The following is a 7456-nucleotide window of genomic DNA, read 5'->3' as shown; positions in this document are numbered from 1 at the left end:
GAGGCGGAGGTGGAGGTGAGCTGGGATGGGGGAGTGGGGCGGGGAGGGGAGCTGCTGGTGTGTGCAAAGCACTCATCAGTTTTTCCCCGTGGGTGCTCCAGCCCCGGAGCACCCATGGAGTCAGCGCCTATGGGTCCCGGCATGGAACATTGCAAAAATGTTCACAGGACAGGAAACCTCTTTCCCACCCAGGTCTAGTGTCATTGCACGTGAACGATATCTGGCTCTTTTTCTAGTCATACCGATTCCTCGGTGGAGCTTTTTTACGATATCTCTCAGTACATTCCATGGCGTTTTCCATGTTCCCTGTGGGCAAAAATTTACAAACTTTGGTGTTTCGGCTTAGCAGTGGTGATAAAGAAGGGCCTGATCCTACCAACGCACTGCCGTTAGAAGTCCCGTTCAAGGTAAATGGGACTGTGGCGGGTTGGATCACAGAAACCCCCTTGGGAGCTGCCACCGGATGTACCAAGACTACCTCTGCTCCTGTTTTCCCTGCCAGCTCAGGACTCCAGCACCCTGTCTTGCTGAGCCAGACACTCCCGTCTGCTCCAACACAGACCCAGGGTCTGAATCACTTGTCCCAAAGCTGCAAGTTTACCTGAAAACAGCTCCCAGAAGTGTGCTTGTCTTTAGCACTCAGATGCCCAACTCCCAATGGGATCTAAACCCAAATAAATCCGTTTTACCCTGTATAAAGTTTATGCAGGGCAAACTCAAATTGTTCACCCTCTATAACACTGATAGAGAGAGATGCACAGTTGTTTGCTCCCCCAGGCCAGGGGCTCGGCCGGCCGTGTCGGCGGTGTCGGGGGCTCGGGGGATGGGCCGGGGGGCCGGGCTGGGGACTGGCGGTGTGGTGCCGGGGGCGGGCCGCGCCTCCTCCCCCCACACTCCCCCTTACCTGCTTCAGGCTTCCCGCGACTCAAATGTTCGCGGGAAGCAGGGGAGGGGGCGGAGACTTTGGGGAGGGGGCGGAGTTGGGGAGGGGGCGGGGCTAGGGCCCCGTGGAGTGTCCTCCTTTCGGAGGCACTAAATATGGTAACCCTACGGGAACCCTTTGTCCCTCTGGGTTTCCACCCTCTCCCCCCGCCCCCTGGAAAAGCACCAGGTTAAAGATGGATTCCAGGTCAGGTGACATGATCACATGTCACTGCAAGACTTCATTACCCACTTGCCAGCACACACATATACAGGAAGACTAACATGTAAACACAGCCATCTGCAGACAATGGTCCTTGTTAATGGGAGTCAAGATTCCAAACTATCATTAATGGCCCACACTTTACATAATTACAATAGGCCCTCAGCGTTATATTTCATATTTCTCGTTTTAGATACAAGAGTGGATGATCACACTCAGTAGATTATAAGCTTTGAAATGATACCTTACAAGAGACCTTTTGCATGAAGCATATTCCAGTTACATTATATTCACTTATTATGGTTTTATAAAACCATATAGACTGCACAACGTCACAGGGACGACCGGGGATATTAAGAACTACACCTGCAGTAAGTATTTGCCTAGACTAGGCTCTGATACTTCACAGTCTCATGCAGCGCCTTTCACTTGAGGATCTCAAAGCACTTCATAAACATTAGGGAGAGTAGCTGCAGCATCCCAGTACTCTCACCCAGGGCAAGTAAATATCACTGCTCCATTTCCAGATCACAACTGAGGCACAGAGATTTTAAGTGCCGTGTCCAAGGTCATGGAGCCAGTCAGTGGCAGAGCCAGGAACTGAACCCAGGAGTCCTGATTTCTAGTCCCCCAATGTGGTCGGTAGGAGCCAGCCGGGGAGCAGGGTCCCACAGCTTGCCCCGCTCTGTGCTGTGGCTCCCCCAACAGTCCAATCAACACAAAAGTGATTTCTAACAAAACGTGATTGGTGCCTCACCCCCCAAAGTGCTCAGCATTGGGAGTCAAGTGCTGAAATAGGGGTTTCTGCAGGGAGAATTGGAACAGAGGAATTGCCAGACTGGATCAGACTCAAGATCCAACTAGCCCAGGAAGGATCCCGTCTCTGACAGCAGCCAGGACCAGATGCTTCAGAGGACGGTGCTGTGTGGTAATCTGCTCCCATAAACGTCTTGTTCTGACGATAGGCACCGACTCTATGGGTGCTCCTGGCCTGGAGCACCCACAGAAAAAAAAATAGTGGGTGCTCAGCACCCACCAGCCACAGGTGAGGCACTGCCAAACAGCTGATTGGCAGCTTGGGGAGAGATGGGGTGGGCTTGGAGAGCAGCGAGCAACCGGTGGGCAGGGGCCTTGGGAAGGGGGAAGGAAAAGGTGGAGTGAAGGCAGAGCATAGGGGAGGGGGCGGAAAGAGGCAAAGCAAGGGCGGGGCCTTCGGGGAAGGGGCGGAGTGGGGGCGGGGCCTCGGGACGGAGTGGGGGTGTAGCACCTCCGGGGGAAAATGAAAGTCGGCACCTGTGGTTCTGACCCCTCTGTGCAGGACTGTCACATGGGACTTTAAAAACGAATGTCCTCTCCACTTTGCAAGCCCTTAAAAGGGCGACAATATGTTCTGCTAAGAGGAAGGGACTGCCCCAGACCTTCCCATTGTGGGCTGGCTGGCTACCTCCTCCCTCCCACTCAGAAGTGGGACAATATATCCAGAGCTTGTAAAGCACATTGGGATCCTTTGAGATGAGATTTGCAATATACAATCATAATACTACTAGAGTCTTGTGCACTTCTCTAGGTCTTCCAGCCAAGTATTTCCCAGCAGCCTGCTCCCAGTAATGCATTAGGTACGCAAGTATTGTTCTCCCCATATGGGGGAACTAAAGCACAACGCCATTCAGCCCCACAGGCTCAGATCCTGGATGCCTCGATTTTAGGGTGCCCAGCGATAGAGCACCCACAGTTCCAATGGGAACAAATGGACCACAGCGCCTCTGACAAAAAAATAATAATACATGGAGATATACCTATCTCCTAGAACTGGAAGGGACCCCGAAAGGTCATCAAGTCCAGCCCCCTGCCTTCACTACAGGACCAAGTACTGATTTTGCCCCAGATCCCTAAGTGGCCCCCTTAAGGATTGAATTCACAGCCCTGGGTTTAGCAGGCCAGTGCTCAAACCGCTGAGCTATCCCTCCCCCCTAAAAAACCAGTCCCTACTTGCGGGAAACAGGGATGCCCAAAAATGCGCCGTCGTTTTTGAGAGACTGAGCAAGATCACCCAGCCAGTCTGTCAGCAGAGCTGGGAACAGAACCCAGTTATCCTGAGCCCCCACTCAGCATCCTGGCCCCCAGAACGCCCCGATGTCAGCCGCCAATAGCGTTCGACGTACAATATGAAAGATCGCAGGGGCTAGGACTTATTTGTAACTCGGGTGAACTGCCTGTCCCTGGAGAAAAACAAGCAGTGATCAGTGTCCCGTGTTTAAGGAGATTTTCTGTGGTTTACTGACCAGTTTGCTCTGGAGAGTCTCTTTCTGCACCCGCTCGGATTTTTGCTTCCCATTTAGTTCGTGTTTTCTATGAACTCGCCCTTGGCTGCATTCACATGTGGAGGCCAACAGCTCCCCCTGCTGGTAGTGGAATGATCAAACCATCTCCTTGACTCCCCCTGAACAGCTGGTTAGCTACCGACATTCTCTAGCCTGGCTCTGCTGGGACTTGGCTACTGGCAGCTGCAGTTGATTTTCTTCCTGCCATTGCAGCCGGAGACATCAGGAAGTCTTGTATCTAATCCTGTACCTGGGCAGCATAAGGCATCGCCCAAGGAAACACAGGTCATCGCTCCAGAGGTGTTAATAGTCGCATATGTACAAATTCACATGGGATGATGGAAGAGGAGAGTCTTGCCTTCCCTGTATTCCAATTGCACCTTGGGGAGCTTTAAACCTGCCCTTTAAACCCGCTGTTGTGCTGTGCAGACCCATGGTGTCAATATCAACTCACGGTATCAGTAATAAAAGGTCAGTTTAAAGTAAAAAAGCAAAATAAATGTCCTTTGGGTGAAGTTGAGGTCCTAAAAGGAGGGATGAATAAACCCGTGAGGCACAGGAGTTGGGCGATCTGACCTGTTCCTGACACAGATTCCCTGTGTGACCTTAGACAGGTCAAGGGCCAAAGTTTAGAGCATGGGTGCTCAGCATTTTCTGACAATCAAACCCCTTTAAGGTGTCTCAACTTGGGGCAGCCAGAAGTTGAGGCACTCAAAGACCACTGGTCACATTTTGGTCTCTCATCTGTGCCTCAGTTTCCTCAACTATCAAACAGAGTTAATAGCATCACCTGCCATCCAGGTGGCTAACAAGCATACCTACAGGGTTGTTATGCGTTCAGTAACGTTTGTAAAACTGAGAGCCTCAGACCTGAGATAGAAGGGCAAAGTCTTCCTGTGACTTTCTCTGTTTCCCCCGCTCCCCACCTCCCCAGACACAAAGGAGATCGATCCTGGATTCGGGAAAGCAAGTGGCGACTGCTGTAGAATGGGGGTGACCCGCTCCCACTTTCTGGCCTGGCTGCCTCTCACCCAGACACTGTTTAATCCCTTAGCTGCCAACCGTACCATGATGGGCAGCTGTGATATCTGCGTGGTTGTGAGTGCTAGTGCCCTTTTGGAGCCCATGTGATGGTCCAGCAGTGTGGTACCCAGTGGGATTAGGTGTTAAAAATCTTCCTGTTTAGTAAACTGTGGCAACTCTGTCCAGGTCTCTCTCTCATTATTAAGGCACAGAGAAAAGAAGTGAAGGTCAGGACAACAGAGTGAGAAACAGAACCCAGGTGTACGATATCCAGCCAAGTCCCTACCCACTAGACCGCACTGCCTTTCTTGCTAATTAGGTGCTGTAGCATGGCATGTTCCTTGGTATATTACCTTCCTGAGGAGACCCAGTGAGGAACACTGATAACACAATCACTGCACCCCACAACCGGCACACTGGGCTTAGGTACCCGCTGGCATTCCTGGAGATCAGTCTTTCCAGCTTTGGAAGTGACTATCTTCTAGTTCAGGGACAGCAGGAAACTCCCCAGCGCCATGGCATAAACTGGCACCCATAGGGCATCTCCCCAGAAAGGCTGAAAGGTGCCCAGAGACAGAGCTCTCTTCTCTTCCCCAGAGCTTGGCCCTCCTGACCAGGGTTGAAGCACGTCGGCCGGGTGATGTAGGGGAAACACAACGATAAATAAAAATACCTACTTTGGATGTAATAACACCTAGTATTATCAGTAGATCTCAAAGCACTTTACAAAGGAGATCAGTTGCAGGATCCTTATTTTACAGAGGTAAAGTGACTTACCCGAGGTCCTCCAGTTGGCCCGGGGCAGAGGTGTGAATAGAAGCCAGCTCTCCTGCATCCCAGTCCAGCGCACTAACCACTAGGCAATGCTGCCCCCACCTTGTGTGTTTGCTGCCTCTTGTTCTGCTGGGTGAAGAGGCTGTCGCTCCCCAGCACTGCCAGGCTGGCACCTTTCCCTGGCACTTGCTACTTGGTGCTTTGCATCCAGACCTTTTGGAGACAGCTGCTCCCACTTGGCCCCTGAGCCAGCAATAGCTCCATGAAATATTGTATGGTTACAATACATTTCCTGCCTAACACAAGCACAGCCATCCTGGGTCAGACCCATGGTCCGTCTAGCCCAGTGTCCTGTCTTCCAATGCTGGCCAGTGTCCGCTGCTTCAGAGAGAATGAACAGAACAGGGCAATTATCAAGTGATCCAGCCCCTGTTGTCCAGGCCCAGCTTCCGGCAATCAGAGGCTAGGGACACCCAGAGGATGGACTTGTATCCCTGACCATCTTGGGTAATAGCCACCGAGGGACCTATTCGCCATTAACTTATCTAGTTCTTTTTTGAACCCAGTTCTACTTTTAGCCTTCACAGCATCCCCTGGCAACGAGCTTCACTGTGCATTGTGTGAAGTACTTCCTTTTGTTTGTTTTAAAGCTGTGGATGTGGAATACTTAGACTTTAGTAAGGCATTTGATACGGTCTCACATGATATTCTTATCGATAAACTAGGCAAATACAATTTAGATGGGGCTACTATAAGGTGGGTGCATAACTGGCTGGATAACCGTACTCAGAGAGTTGTTATTAATGGTTCCCAATCCTGCTGGAAAGGCGTAACGAGTGGGGTTCCGCAGGGGTCTGTTTTGGGACCGGCTCTGTTCAATATCTTCATTAACGACTTAGATATTGGCATAGAAAGTACGCTTATTAAGTTTGCGGATGATACCAAACTGGGAGGGATTGCAACTACTTTGGAGGACAGGGTCATAATTCAAAATGATCTGGACAAATTGGAGAAATGGTCTGAGTTAAACAGGATGAAGTTTAACAAAGACAAATGCAAAGTGCTCCACTTAGGAAGGAAAAATCAATTTCACACATACAGAATGGGAAAAGACTGTCTAGGAAGGAGTACGGCAGAAAGGGATCTAGGGGTTATAGTGGACCACAAGCTAAATATGTGTCAGTGTGATGCTGTTGCAAAAAAAGCAAACATGATTCTGGGATGTATTAACAGGTGTGTTGTGAGCAAGACACGAGAAGTCATTCTTCCACTCTGCTCTGGTTAGGCCTCAGCTGGAGTATTGTGTCCAGTTCTGGGCACCGCATTTCAAGAAAGATGTGGAGAAATTGGAAAGGGTCCAGAGAAGAGCAACAAGAATGATTAAAGGTCTTGAGAACATGACCTATGCAGGAAGGCTGAAAGAATTGGGTTTGTTTAGTTTGGAAAAGAGAAGACTGAGAGGGGACATGATAGCAGTTTTCAGGTATCTAAAAGGGTGTCATAAGGAGGAGGGAGAAAACTTGTTCACCTTAGCCTCTAAGGATAGAGCAAGAAGCAATGGGCTTAAACTGCAGCAAGGGAGGTCTAGGCTGGACATTGGGAAAAAGTTCCTAACTGTCAGGGTGGTTTAACACTGGAATAAATTGCCTAGGGAGGCTGTGGAATCTCCTTCTCTGGAGATATTTAAGAGTAGGTTAGATAAATGTCTATCAGGGATGGTCTAGACGGTATTTGGTCCTGACATGTGGGCAGGGGACTGGACTCGATGACCTCTCGAGATCCCTTCCAGTCCTAGAATCTATGAATCTATAAACTGTCTGTCTATTAATTTCATTGGGTGACCCCGTTCTTGTGTTAGGTGAAGGGGTTAATAACATTTCCTTATTCACTTTCTCCACACCAGTCATTTATATAGATTTCTATTATATCCCCCTTTTGTCATCTCTTTTCCAAGCTGAAAAGTCCCAGTCTTTTCAATCTCTCCTCATATGGAAGGTGTTCCATGCCCCTAATAATTTTTGTTGCCCTTCTCTGTACCTTTTCCAATTCCAATATATCTTTTTTGAGATGGGGCGACCACATCTGCACACAGTATTCAAGATGTGGGCGTACCATGGATTTATATAGAGGCAATATGATAGCGTCTATCTTATTATCTATCCCTTTCTTAATGGTTCCCAACATTCTGTTCGCG

General features: G+C 49.7%; 1 long non-coding RNA gene across 1 annotated transcript in view; it reads right to left on the bottom strand.

Moving 5' to 3' along the window:
* The window catches only part of LOC135983828 (uncharacterized), a 36482-nt gene extending 32456 nt beyond the window's left edge, over positions 1 to 4026 (bottom strand). Inside the window, exon 1 of the long non-coding RNA XR_010601657.1 lies at positions 3427 to 4026. This is a non-coding gene — a long non-coding RNA (uncharacterized LOC135983828). The remainder of the gene's footprint in view (positions 1 to 3426) is intronic.
* Positions 4027 to 7456: the final 3430 nt, after the last annotated feature.

This window comes from Chrysemys picta, chromosome 5, assembly GCF_011386835.1.
Source record: "Chrysemys picta bellii isolate R12L10 chromosome 5, ASM1138683v2, whole genome shotgun sequence".
NCBI classification, from domain to species: Eukaryota; Metazoa; Chordata; order Testudines; family Emydidae; genus Chrysemys; species Chrysemys picta.
Note: the sequence above shows the minus strand (reverse complement) of the source record. Positions and strands in the feature narration are given on the sequence as shown.